Consider the following 14,875-nt stretch of genomic DNA (forward strand, 5'->3'; position numbering starts at 1 on the left):
TTTGTTTCCTGTCACTCAGCCAATTTTGTACCAACGTTGCTACTACCCTTTTTATTCCATGAGCTCTAACTTTGCTTACAAGTCTGTTGTGTGGCACTTGATCAAATGCCTTCTGGAAGTCCATGTATACCATCAATAGCATTACCCTCATCAACCATCCCTGTTACCTCATCAATAATCTCCAGCAAGCTCATTAAACATGATTTTCCCGTAACAAATTATGGCCAGTGCCTCCACAATTTCCACTTTCAATCCGTTCAGTATCCTTAGATACATCTCATCTGGTCTTGGTGCCTTACCAACTTTAAGTACAGACAGTTTATCAACACCTCCACTGCTCTCTGTGGAGGAGAATGCCAAAGACTAACAACTTTCTGAGAAGAAATTCCTCCTCATCTCTGTCTTAAATGGGAGACTCCTTATTTTTAAACTGTTCCTTAGTTCCAGATTCTCCCATGGGTCCTGTACTTGTGCTACTCCACAGTTCACTGGTCGGAGTCATACCTAGCACAAAGGAAGATGGCTGTGGTTGTTGGATGTCAGTCATCTCAGCTCCAGGACATCACTGCAGGAGTTCCTCAGGGTAGTGCCCTAGGCCCAACCATCTTCAGCTGCTTCATCAATGACCTTTCTTCCATAATAAGGTCAGAAGTGGGGATGTTCACTGATGATTGCTCCATTTTCGGCACTATTTGTGACTCCTCAGATACTGAAGCAGTCTATGTCCAAAAGCAGCAAGACCTGGACAACAGTCAGGCTTAGGCTGATAAGTGGCAAGTAACATTTGTGTCACACAAGTGCCAGGCAATGACCATCTCCAAAAAGAGAGAATCTAACCATCTTCCCTTGACAAATCAATAGCATTAGCATCACCGAATCATCCACTAACATCATCCTGGGGATTACCATTGACCAGTAACTGAGCTGGACTAGCCATATAAATACTGTAGCCACAAGAGCACGTCAGAGACTGGGAATTCTGTGGAGAGTAATTCACCTCCTGGCTCCCCACAACCATCTACAAGGTATGAGCCAGGAGTGTGATAGGTCAGACAAGTGTAGAGTATTCTAACAGCACACAAGCAGCTTGATAACATTCAGAACAAAGCAGCCCACTTGACTGGCACTGTGTCCACCACCTTAAACATTCAATCCCTCCACCACCGATGCACAGTGGCAGCAGTGTGTACCGTCTACAAGGTGCAACAACTCACCAAACCTCTTCAACAGCACCTTCCAAACTGCAACCTCTACCATCAAGAAGGACAAGGCCAATAGGTGCAAGGGGACACCTCCAACCTCAAGTACCCCTCCAAGCCGCACACCATCCTGACTTGCAACCATTCCAGACCAGGAATTAAATCATCCAATGGAGGATTGGTTCCTTTCCTACTTCCCACCATCACTCCCTTTGTTGGGCTACAGGAATTCATTGCTTTTTCAAGACGCCATTATCTGCATGCGAGGTTAGTTGGCAGGAGGGGAGATTGGAGCCCTGCCAGATGCTATGCTCATCTGACAGCTACATACATTCATTGCAAGAGGGTTCATGTACTTCATTAACTAAAGTGCTGTGGCTGACATGACAAAGGAAAGGTCATTCGTTTTGGCCAATCTCGCCCTCCCCAGCTCAGGGCCACACAGAAAACGACAGCACTTTGATTTCCACCTCGAGTAAAATGAACTGACTCAACACAGGCTGGAGCAAAATGAAACCAGGGACCTTCCTGTCTGCTGTGTGTGTTTTACCCATTCACTGGATAGTCAGCCGCTGCAGATGCAAAAATTGGATTTAAAAATAAAATAAAGTTTCCAAAAAATCATGGTGAGATAAATAATCACTAGTATGTAACACCCTCACGTACAGGTGAAACCTTTAAGCAGCAATAACATTTTTTTAAATCCATTCTTTCAAGGGATGTGAGTGTCACTGATAAGGCCAGCAGTTGTTGCCCAACCCTGATTGAGAGAGTAGCTTTGCTAGGCCATTTCAGAGGGCAGGTCAACCACATTGCTCTGGGCCTTGAGTCACATTGGAGGCCAGACCAGGTAAGGATGGCAGGTTTTCTTCCCTAAAAGACATCTGTGAACCAGATGGGTGTTTCTTTTTTTTTAATACGTCAAATCGATGATAGTTTCATGGTCACCATCACTGAGCTTTTATATTCCAGATTTATTAACTGAATTCAAATTCCACCAGCCGCCATGGTGGGATTTGAACCCAGTCCCCAGAACATTTAACCTGGACTTCTGGATTATGAGTCCAGTGACATTACCACTGCACCACAGTCTCCCCAACATAACAGCAAGTGAGGTGGAAAATGGTGCAGTACTTGTTTGTCACAGTTATGGGCAACTCAGCTGTACTCTATCCCTTTTAAATTAATTTTCCTAAGTAAGTACATCCCCTGAGCACCATCCTCCACTTAGCGCACACGCACACAAGCAGACAATAACACTCCCATGGGATAACCCCAAGGCTTCCTCAATCAAATCCTACTATCAATCCCTGTTTAACATTTAGGGGAATCCAGAACGCTGTGCCAGAAAGACACTACCAACACAAAGTCCTTTCACATTGGAACTCAATAAAAAGTCACAACAGACCACTTGGTCCACAGCAGGTCGGCCCTCTAAATACTCCATACTCACCTACTGTGCCTGCCATTTCAGTGGTGCCATTTTTATCTCAACTATCTCACCTGGTAGATTATTCCAAATATTTAAATGGTACAAGCTCTTCCTAATATCTGCTTCAAAAGCTATTTTTCCATTATTTTCTCTTTGCTGGTTCAACTGAGATTACCCTATCTATAACATTTAATATCTTGCATACCTCACAAGATCCCTCCCTTGACTTCCTCCTTCTAGACTATCAACCTGGTGACTAGCAGTCATTCTTTTCAAGCCTAATGGATGTTGAGTTTAAACTGAAAAGCATTCTAGAATCTATTATGTAGTGCAGGAGGCAACTTATTGCACTAACTCACTTTCCTTTTCAGTGACTTATTACATCATTAAGCTATGCAAACACCTCAGCAACCCAAACAGAAATATCTTCCAGGATTAATCTCTATCTCCTTGGCTTGTTTGGCAGCAGTTTTACATGAATCACATGGCTATGGATCCAAGTCACAAAATCTAGGCTGATAGCCAGTGAGGGAGAGCTGAACTTTCACAGGTACAAAGGTCTACATTTGATGTTAAGTTTTTGCTATAGTTATAAGTCTGACACTGTCTTGGTACCAGAGGTACAGTCAAAGATCCCACAGCGCTATTCAAGGAGCCCAACATTCCTGCCTCAACCTACACAGGCAACAAAAACTACAACTTTGCATTTATACAATGCCTTTAATGTAGTAAAGCATCCCACGGTGCTTCACAAAAAAGTTATCAGATAAAATTGACGCCAAGTCACACGAAGAAATATTAGGAAAGGTGAGCAAAAGCTTGGTCAAAAAGGAGAATAGAGAAAGGGGTGGAGAGCTTTCAAGAAATCCCAGAATTTAGGGCCAAGGGAGCTGAAGGCATGACAGCCAATGTGGAGAGAAGAACCTGGAATGCTCTAAAGGCCTAAATTGGAGGAGCGCAGAAATCTTGGTGGACTGCAAAAGGTTACAGAGACAGGGAGCGGAGAAGCCACAGAGAGGCATGAAAATGAGGATAAGTTTAAAATCAAGACCTTATCTAAACTCCCCTCAAATGCATCTATATTGTTCACTTCAACTGCTCCCGGTGGTAGCGAGTTTACATTCTCAACACTCACTGGGTGAAGGTGTTTCTTTTGAATTCCCTATTGGATTTCTTGGTGACTATCTTATATTGATGTCCTCTAGTTATGCTCTTCCTCACAAGAGGAAACATTCTCTCTGCATCCACTCTTACCTTTCATAATTTTAAAGGCCTCTATTAGCTCACTCCCTCAGCCTTCTTTAGCTGGGTGAAAAGAGACCCAGCCTGTCAATCCTTTCCTGATACTCACATATTTCTGGTATCATCCTTGTAAATCTTCTCTGCATCCTCTTCAGTGTCTTTATACCTTTTTAATACCGTGGGCGACCAGAAGGTCAAGAATTACGTCAAGTGTGGTCTAACAAAGTTTGATACAGGTTTAGCGTAACTTCCCTACTTTTCATAGAGTCATAGAGTAATAGATGTATACAGCAGAGAAAAAGGCCCTTTGGCCCATTGAGGCTGCACCGGTCAAACAAGTACCTAACTATTCTAATCCCATTTTTCAGCAATCGGCCCATCGCCTTGTAGACCATGGTATCACAAGTGCACATTCAAATACTTCTTAAATGTTATGAGGGTTTCTGCCTCTACCACCCCTTCAGGCAGTGAGTTCCAGATTCCTACCACCCTCTGGGTGGAAAAATTCTTCCTCACATCCCCTCTAAACCTCCTGCCCCTTACCTTAAATCTATGCCCCTTGATTATTGATCCCTCCACCAAGGGGAAAAGTTCCTTCCTGTCTACCCTATCTACGCCCCTCGTAATTTTATACACCTCAATCATGTCCCCCCTCAACCTCCTCTGCTCCAGGGAAAATAACCCTAGTCTATCCAATCTCTCCTCATAACTAAAACTCTCCAGCCCAGGCAACATCCTGGTAAATCTCCTGTGCACTCTCTCTAGTGCAATCACATCTTTCCTATAAAGCGGATTCCAGAACTGCACGCCAGTACTCTAGCTGTGGCCTAACCAGCGTTTTATACAGTTCCAGCATATCCTCCATGCTCTTACATTCTATGCCTCGGCTAATAAAGGCAAACATCCCATATACCTTCTTAACCATTTTATCTACCTTTCCCGCTACCTTAAGGGACCGGTGGACGTGCTCACCAAGGCGCCTCCGATCACCGGTACTTCCCAGGGTCCTACCATTCATCCTTTATTCCTGTGCCTTGTTTGTCCTGTCCAAGTGCATCAACTCACACTTATCTGGATTAAATTCCATTTGTCACTGATCAGCCCATTTGACCAGCCTGTCTATATCCTCCTGTAATATAAGGCTATCCTCCTCTCTATTTACCACCCCGCCAATTTTCGTGTCGTCCGCGTACTTACTGATCAACCCTCATACATTCAAGTCTAAATCGTTTATATATACCACAAACAGCAAGGGACCCAACACCAATCCCTGTGGAATCCCACTGGGCACAGGCATCCAGTCACAAAAACACCTCTCGACTGTCACCCTTTGTTTCCTGCCACTCAGCAAAATCTGGATCCAATTTGCCAAATTGCCTTGGATCCCATGGACTCTTACATTCATTTTCAGTCTTCCATGTGGGACCTTATCAAAAGCCTTGCTGAAGTCCAAGCAGGCTATGTCAAATGCATTGCCTTCATCCACACACCTGGTCACTTCTTCGAATAATTCAATCAAATTGGTCAGAAATGACCTCTCCTTAACAAAACCAGGCTTACTGTCCTTGATTAATCCCTGCCTCTCCAAGTGGAGATTAATTCTGTCCCTCAGAATTGCTTCTAATAACTTCCCCACCACTGAGGTTAGACTGACTGGCCTGTAGTTCCCTGGTTTATCCCTTCCTCCCTTCTTGAATAACGGTTCTAACCTTCTAGAAATTAAGCTTAAAACTCAGTTTGTTTTTAATTTATGGCCTCTAACCAGTGGCACAAAGTTTCATGGTTGGTGTATTTGTACTCCAAGATCCCTTTGTTCTTCTACCACACCTGGACCTTAACCTTCCAAAGAATAAGTGACCTTCTCATTCTTTCAACCAAAATATATTACATCACATGTATCGGTGTTGAACTTCATTTGCCAATTATTAATGTCTTCCTGTAATTTAATGCATTCATCCTCAGTATTGATTATCCTCCACAATTTAGTGTCACCCGCAAATTTAGAAATTGTATTTTTGATTCCAAAGTCCAAATCGTTAATGTAAATTGTGAACAGCAGTGATCCCAGCATTGGTCCTTGTGAAACATCAATTCAGAATTCAGATTCTGCCACTCTGAATAACAGCTCTTTACTCCCACTCTCTGCTTTCTGTCTTGAAGCCAGCTCGCAATCCGTTCTGACGCTTGTCCCTGACTCCACATTCTCTGACCTTATTCATTGGTCTATTATGGGGCACCTTATCAAAGGCCTTTTGGATACCCAGATAAATATCTACTGGATCACCAATGTCTACTCTCTCTGTTATCTCCTCAAAAAACTCAATAAAATTGGTCAAGCAAGATTCTCCCTTTTTGAAACCATGCTGACTTTTTATTATTATATTTCTCATTTCTAGATGTTCTTCTGTTCCCTCCTTTAGTAAGGATTCCATTATTTTTCCCACCACTGATATTAAGTTGGTCTGGTCCATAATTCCATGGACATGTTCTGTTCCTATTAGTGGATATAGGAATTACATTAAGTATCTGCCAGTTCTCTAGCACTATACCCTTTTCTAATGAATTATTAAGTATAAGTAGTAACGTCTCTGCTATCTCTTCCCTACATTATTTTAAAATACATGGATGCCATCCGTCTGGATTTCAATTCTGATAGGGCTTCTTGACGCCACACTCGGTCAAAAGCTACCTTGATGTTGAGGGCAATTATTGAGCTCAGCTCCATGTTGGACTAAGACTGTAATGAGGTCAGGAGCTAAGTGATCCTGGCAGAACACAAAGTGAGCATCAGTGAGCTGATTGCCAAGTGCCACTTGATAGCAATGTCGACGACCCCTTCCATCACTTTGCTGATGATTGAGAGTAGACTGATGGGGCAATGACCGGCTGGGTTCGAATTGTCCTGCTTTTTATGTACAGGACATACCTGGGCAATTTTCCACATAGCTGGGTAGATGCCAGTGTTGTAGCTGTACTGGAACAGCTTGGCTAGGGGTGTGGCTAGTTCTGGAGCACAAGTCTTCTACTATTGCCGGAATGTTGTCAGGGCATATAGCCTTTGCAGGGGGAGGTGATGGCACAGTGGTACTGTTGCTGGACTAGTATTCCAAAGACCCAGGGTAATGCTCTGTGGGCCCGGGTTTGAATCCCACCATGGCAGATGGAGGAGTTTGAATTCAATAAAAATCTGGAATTAAAAGTCTAACAATAACCATGAAACCATTGTAAAAACCCATCTGGTTCACTAATGTCCTTTACAGAAGGAAATCTGTCGAACTTACATGTGACTCCAGACCCACAGCAATGTGGTCGACTCTTAAGTGCCCTCTGGGAGCAACTAATAGATGGGTAATGCCCACATCCCATGAATGAAAGCTGTTCTTGATATAATTGAATTGGCTGAAGACTGGAGAAGATGGATCATCCAATCAGCACTTCTGGCTAAAAACTGACATACATTCTGTATTCTTGCCACCTCCAAGTGGTGTTCATGGAGGCGTACTGATTCATCGACAGGAGGGGAGGGTACATGGTAATCAGCAGGAGGTTTCCCTGTACATGGAGTCAATGTTGAGGATTTCCAGGGCAACTCTCTCCTGACTGTATACCACAGTGCCACCACCTCTGGTGGGTCTGTCCTGCAAGTGGGACTGGGCATACCCAAGGGTGGTTGGTGATGGTTGTGTCTGGGATATTGTCTGTAGGGTTTTATTCTGTGACTATGTCAGTCTGTTGCTTGACTAGTCTGTGAGATAGCTCTCCCAATTTCAGCCCCCAGATTTTAAGGGGGGCTATGCAGGGTTGACAGTGAGTTTTCCGTCATCATTTCCAGTGCCTAGGTTGATGCCAGTGGTCCATTTGTTTCTATTCCTTTTCGGCTTTTTAGTGGTTTGATATAACTGGGTGGCTTGCTAGGCCATTTCAGAGAGCATTTAAAAGTCAACCATCTTGCTATTTGTCTGGAGTCACACGTAGGCCAGGATTGTAGATATCCTTCCCAAAAGGGCATTAGTGAACCAGCTGATTTTAATGGCAATCATTAGGCTTTTAGTTCCAAATTTTTATTGAATTTAAATTTCACCATCTGCTGTGGTGGGGTTCGATCCCAGGTCGCCAGAGCGTTACCTTGGGTCTCTGCATTACTATCCCAGTGACAATGCCACTACACCACCACCTGCCCCTAGTCAACCTTCTTGAGTATTGTTGGAGCTGCACTCATCCAAGCAAGTGGAGAGTATTCCATCACACTCCTGACTTGTAGATGGTGGACAGGTTTTGGGGAGTCAGGAGGTGAGTTATTCTCTGCAGAATATACAGCCTCTGACCTGCTCTTGTAGCCAGAGTATTTACATGGCTGGTCCAGTTCAGTTTCTGGTCATTAGTAACCCTCAGGATGTTGATAGTGGGGAACTCAGCAATGGCAATGCCATTGAATGTCAAAGGGAGATGGTTAGATTCTCTCTTGTTGGGAGATGGTCATTGCTTGGCACTTGTGTTATTCAGCCTAAGTCTGAATATTTTGTCCGTATGCAGCAACACATGGTCATGGCCTGCTTCAGTATCTGAGGAGTCATGATTGGTGCTGAACATTGTACAAACTTCAGTGAACATAAGACCATAAGACGTAAGAGCAGAAGTAGGCCATTCGGCCCATCGAGTCTGCTCTGCCATTCAATGAGATCATGGCTGATCTGATAATCCTCAACCCCACTTTCCTGCCTTTTCTCTATAGTCTTTGATTCCCTTACTGATTAAAAATCTGTTTATCTCAGCCATGAATATACTTAACAACCCAGCTTCCACAGCCCTCTGTGGTAAAGAATTCCACAGATTCACTACCCTCAGAGAAGAAATTCCTCCTCAACTCTGTCTTAAATGGGCACCCCCTTGCTGAGATTATGCCCTTAGGCTCTCCCACAAGGGGAAACAACCTCTCAGCATCTACCCTGTCAAACCCTCTAAGAATCTTACATGTTTCAATAAGGTCGCCTGCCTCTCAATCTTCTAATCTCCAATGAGTACAGGCCCAACCTACTCAACCTCTCCTCATAAGAAAACCCCCCCATACCCGGGATCAATCTAGTGAACCTTCTCTGGGCTGCCTCCAATGCCAGTATATTTTTCTTTAGATAAGGGGACCAAAATTGTTCACAGTATTCCAGATGTGGTCTAACTAGTGCCTTGTACAGTTTTAGCAAGACTTCCCTATTCTTATGTTCCATTCCCTTTGAAATAAAAGCCAACATTCCTCCCTATTAACTGTTGAACTTATATGTTAGCTTTTTGGGATTCATGCACAAGGAGTTCCAAATCCCTCTGTGCTGCATGCAGTCTTCTGCAATCTTTCTCCTTTTAAATATCATTCAGCTCCTCCTCTAGCTTTCCTGCCAAAGTGCATAACCTTGCATTTTCCCACATTATATTCCATCTGCCAAGTTTTTGCCCACTCACTTAACCTGTCTACATCACTCTGTAGACTCCTTGTGTCATTCTCACCACTTGCCTTCCCACCTATTTTTGTGTCATCTGCAAACTTGGCAATAGTACACTCACTTCCCTCATCCAAGTCATTAATATGTAGTCAATAATTGAGGCCCCAGCAATGTGGCACTCCACTAGTTACAGGTTGCCAATCTGAAAATGCCTCCCTTATCCCAACTCTGTCTTCTGTTAGTTAGTCAATCCTCTATCCATGCTAACATGCTACCCCCAACAACATGGGCTCTTATCTTATTAAGTAGCCTTATGTGCGGTACCTTGTCAAACGCCTTTTGGAAATCCAAATATATTACATTTACTGGTTCTCATTTATCTATCCTGCTTGTTAACTCCTCAAAGAATTCTAATAAGTTTGTTAGGCATGATTTCCCCTTCATGAAGCCATGCTGCCTCTGCTTGATTAGATTATGTATTTCTAAATGCTCTGCTATTACATCCTTTATAATAGGCGGCAACATTTTCCCAATGACAGATGTTAAGCTAACTGGCCTATAGTTACCTGTTTTTGTATCCCTCCCTTTTTGAATAAGGGTGTTAACATTGGCCATTTTCCAATCCTCTGGGACTTTCCCAGAATGCAAGGATTCTTGGAAGATTACTACCAGTGCATCCACTATCTTTGTACCCACTTCCTTTAATATCCTAGGATACAACCCATCAGGTCCAGGGGGCTTATTGGCCTTTAGCCCCATTAGTTTCCCTAGTATTTTTTCCTTTAGTGATAGTTTGTTGTATTTATTGCCTCCCCCCACCCCCGCCTTTTGCCTCTTGATTATTTAGTATTTTTGGAATGCTATTCGTATTTTCTACTGTGAAGACTGAAGCAAAGTATTTATTCAACTTCTCTGCCATTTCCTGGTTCCCCATTATTATTTCTCCAGCCTCATTCTCTAAAGAGTCTATGTTCACTTTGGCCTCTCTCTTCCTTTTTATATACTTAAAGAAGCTCTTACTGCCCGTTTTTATATTACTTGTTAGTTTAACCTCAAAAGTTTATTTTCTCCCTCTTTATTATTTTTTTGGTGATCTTTTGTTTGTTTTTAAAACTTTCCCAATCCTCTGGCTTACCACTCATCTTTGTCATATTGTACTTTTTTTCATTCAATTGTGATACTGTCCTTAACTTCCTTGGTTAACCATGGTTGGTTTATCCTCTTCCTAGAATCCTTCTTCCTCACTGGGATATATCTTTGTTGGGAGTCATGAACTACTTTCTAAAACATCTGCCATTGTTCATCAACCATCTTTTCTGCTAAACTGCTTTCCCAGTCCACTGCAGCCAACTCTGTCCTCATTCTATTGTAATTAATTACCCTTATTTAAGTTTAGCACAGTTGTTTCCGACCCAAGTTTCTCACTCTCAAACTGAATGCTAAATTCTACCATATTATGGTCACTGATTCCTAGAGGATCCTTTTCTCTGAGGTAATTTATTAAACCCGCCTCATTACACATTACTAGATCCAAAATAGCCTGATCCCTGGTTGGATTCACAACATATTGTTCTAGGAAACTGCCCTAAATACACTATGAATTCCTGCTCGTGTCTACCTCTGCCAATTTGATTTTCCCAATCTACATGAAGATTAAAGTTACCCATGATTAATGTACTGCCTTTTTTACATATCCTCATTATCTCCCGATTTATTCTCTGTCCTACAGTATAGCTACTGTCAGGGTGCCTATAGACGACTCCCACCAGTCTTCTTCCCCTTGTTATTTCTTACCTGCACCTTGTGGATTCTACATCTTCGGATCCAAGATCATTTCTTGTTATCGTACTTATTCCATCTCATACTAACAAAGCTACCCCACCACCCTTTCTTTCCCGCCTGTCCTTTCAAAAAAATCACATACCTCTGAATACTCACTTCCTCGCTTTGATCTTCTTGTAATTATGTCTCCGTAATGGCTATAAGATCATACCCACTAACCTCTATTTGTGCCGTTATTCCATTTATTTTGTTCCGAATACCATATGCATTTAAGTAAAGGGCCATTAATTTTGCCTTTTTACTATTTTTTCCCCCTTTGACCCTATTTGCTGCTTTTTTTAATGTTTGTACACTATCCCTTCCTGTTACACTCTGGGTATCATTACCTAAATAGCTGCCGTACAAGGCTGCCATATCCTTTTGCTTTGTAAGCTTACATATCCCTTTTTCAGAACCACCCCCCCCACCACCCCCCCAGCTGTATTTAGTTTAAAGCCCTCTCTACAGCCTTGTTATTCGGTTCACCAGGACGCTGGTTCCAGCATGATGCAAGTGAAGCCCATCCCACCAGAACAGCTTTCTTCTACCCCAGTACTGGTGCCAGTACCCCATGAACTGAAACCCATTCCTCCCCACACCAATCTCTGAGCCACGCATTTAACTCTTTGACTTATTTACCCTATGCCAATTTACCTGTGGCAATCCCGAGATTATTGCCTTGGAGGTTCTGCTTTTTAATTTAGCTCCTAACTGTTCAAATTCTTTCAGCAGAACATCCCCACTTCTGATCTGATGACACAGAGAGGGTGGGATGAAGATGGTTGGGCAGAGAGAAGTTACTGTTTTCAGTCCCCGCCCCAAACTGCAGTCCAACCCTCTCCCTTGCAAAGGTCTAATATTAAGCCAGTCTGTTCGCAACTTGGTGTCACACTTGATCCCAAGATGAGTTTCCGACCCAAGACCGTTTATTTCCACCTCTGTAATATTAGTTGACATTGCCCGGTCTCAGCTCATCTGCAGCCAAAACCCTCATCCATGTCTTCATCACCTCTAGGTTTGACTATTCCAACGCACTCCTGGCTGGTCTCCCACATTTTATCCTCTGTAAACTTGAGGTTATCCAAAACTCTGCTGTCTGAACTGATAGTAAGTGCCGTTCCCCGACACCCGTGCTCACAGGTCTACATTGACCCTGACCTGAACCAATATCTTGATTTTAAAATTCTCGTTTTCAAATCCCTCCATAGACTTGCCCCTCCTTATCTCTGCAATCTCCTCCAGCTCCATTACTCACCAACATAACTGGCATCTTGTACATTCCCAATCAAATTTACTCTACCATTGGTGGCAGCGCTGCCAGTTGTTTCAGTTCCAAGCTCTGGAATTCACTCCCTACCCCTCTCACTTTCCACCTTCAAGACACTTCTTAAAACCTACCACTTTGCGGAAGCTTTTGGTCATCTGACATAATTTATGGCTCAGTGTCACACATTGTTTCATTACGTTCATGTGAAGCACCCTGGGATGGTTCATCGCATTAAAGTCACTAAATATAAAATTTTTTGTTATTGTTGTGTAGGTACACCCACAGTGCTGTTAGGATGGGGGTTCCAGGGAGAGCGAAGGAACGGCAATGTTGTTCTAAGTCAGGAATGGTGTGTGGCTTGGAGTGAAACTTGGAGATGATGTTCCCATGCATCTGCTACTCTTGTCCTTCTAGGTGGTAGAGGTCAGGGGTTTGGAAGGTGCTATTGATGGAGGCTCGACGAGTTCACAGAATCGTTACAGTGCAGAAGGAGGCCATTTGGGTCATTGAGTCTGCACTGGCTCTCTGAAAGAGCATTCTACCTAATCCCATTCTCCTGCCTTATCCCCATAACCTTGCACATTCTTTCTTTTCAGATAGCAATCCAATTCCCTTTTGAATATCTCGATCGAACCTGCCTCTAACACCATTTCAGACTCCAACCAACCTCTGGGTGAAATTTTTTTTTCCTCACATCACTTCTACTCCTTTTGCCCATTATTTTGAATCTGTGCCCTCTAGTTCTTGATGTATGCGAGTAGAACAGTTTCTCACTATTTACCATGTCCATACCCCTCAGGATCTTGAATATCTCTATCAAGTCTCCTCTCAGCCAGAATGAATTACCTCACACTTCTCTGCATTGAACTTCATCTACAATTTGTCTGCCCAATCCACCAAAAAGGCTATGCCCTTTTGAAGTTCAAGACTATCCTCACAGTTGACAATGCTTCCAATCTTCGTACCATCCGCAAATTTTGAAATCAGGCACAGTCTAGGTCATTGATATATATATCAGTTGCTGCAAAGCATCTTGTAGATGGCACACACCGCTGCCACTGTGTGTCGGTGGTGGAGGGAGTGAATGTTTGTGGACTGGGTGCCAATCAAGTGGGCTGCTTTGTCCTGGATGGTGTCAAGTTTCTTGAGTGTTGTTGGAGTTGCACTCATCCAGGAAAGTGGGGAGTATTCCAATCACACTCCTGACTTGTGCCCTGCAGATGGTGGACAGGTTTAGGGGAGTCAGGTGGTGAGTTACTTTCTGCAGAATTCCCAGCCTCTGTTCTGCTCCTATAACCATAGTATTTATATGGCTAGTTCAGTTCAGTTTCTGGTCAATGGTAACCCCCAGGATGTTGATAGTGGGGGATTCAGCCATGGTAATGCCACTGAATGTCATGGGGAGATGGTGTGTTGTTGGAGATGGTCATTGCCTGGCACTGCGTGGTGTGAATGTTACTTGCCACTTATCAGCCCAAGCCAGAATGTTCCAAGTCTTGGTGCATGCAGACAAGGCCTGCTTCAGTATTTACCATCTCCTTATTTACTCTATGAGACTATTTTGTCTATTGTATAATTGTGGGTTCTCTGCACTATGGCATTTCACCATTTCCCAAGGTTCCTCAATAAACCAAAGGATCTAATGGAAGGGAATTATAACCCCTAAAAATTACTCTAGGGGAGGGATGGAAGGGAGGATTTAAAAAATCTTCACTGGACAGAATTTGTGTTTTAGAATCACCTTTCCAAATGGAGACAACAACTATGACTAGTCATTAATCTGACAGGGGATAAGGGGAAAACACACACACACACCTGGTACTCCCCGTCACGGGAGACAGGTTCTATTTATATCCCAAGCTACAGAGCAATAAGAACATCGTACCAGACGAGAAGGAAGAAAACAAGCACCTTTCCCACAACCTCCCATTTGGAGAACTGGTGAGACCATGTAGAAAGTCAAATCAAATCCCAGACTCAGTGAGGGCTAGTTTCAAGCCAAATAAGCACATTAATTCAATGGCCAGCATCAAAATCTCCAAAACCAGAAGTCACTTTGTTTTGCACGTGTATGTGTGTCTATGTATTTATAAACTACAAAAGTAGAGAGTAGAGTCACAAACAGATTAAGGCTGTACACACAGGTCTGTCAACAGCAGACAGAAAAAGCATTCCAGACAAGCACCTCTCATGACAACGTACTGTTAACCTGCTCCCCCTTGTTCCAATACTTACAGGCTGTATTAATTACGTTATCTCAAACTGACAGCAACTGTACTACTGTGCTTCTAAAACATCAATAATACTGACTCAGGAACTCCTATACTGAGCAATACAATATCAGGAAATAATTAAATGGAATCATCATAACCAAAACTTGTGGGAGGGGGGGATACACCACATGAGTAAGTCTGGAGTGATTTTTAAATGTCAGCAGAATCCAGCATTTGACTCACCTTGCACTCTCAACAATGTGGATATT

The 14,875-nt window shown here is 43.1% G+C and overlaps 1 protein-coding gene across 4 annotated transcripts in view; it reads right to left on the reverse strand.

Annotated features, from left to right (window-relative positions):
• lin9 (lin-9 DREAM MuvB core complex component) overlaps positions 1-14,875 on the reverse strand; it is a 96,554-nt gene that overhangs the window by 76,864 nt on the left and 4,815 nt on the right. The window lies entirely within an intron of this gene.

This window comes from Carcharodon carcharias, chromosome 5 (genome assembly GCF_017639515.1).
Source record: "Carcharodon carcharias isolate sCarCar2 chromosome 5, sCarCar2.pri, whole genome shotgun sequence".
Classification (NCBI taxonomy): domain Eukaryota; kingdom Metazoa; phylum Chordata; class Chondrichthyes; order Lamniformes; family Lamnidae; genus Carcharodon; species Carcharodon carcharias.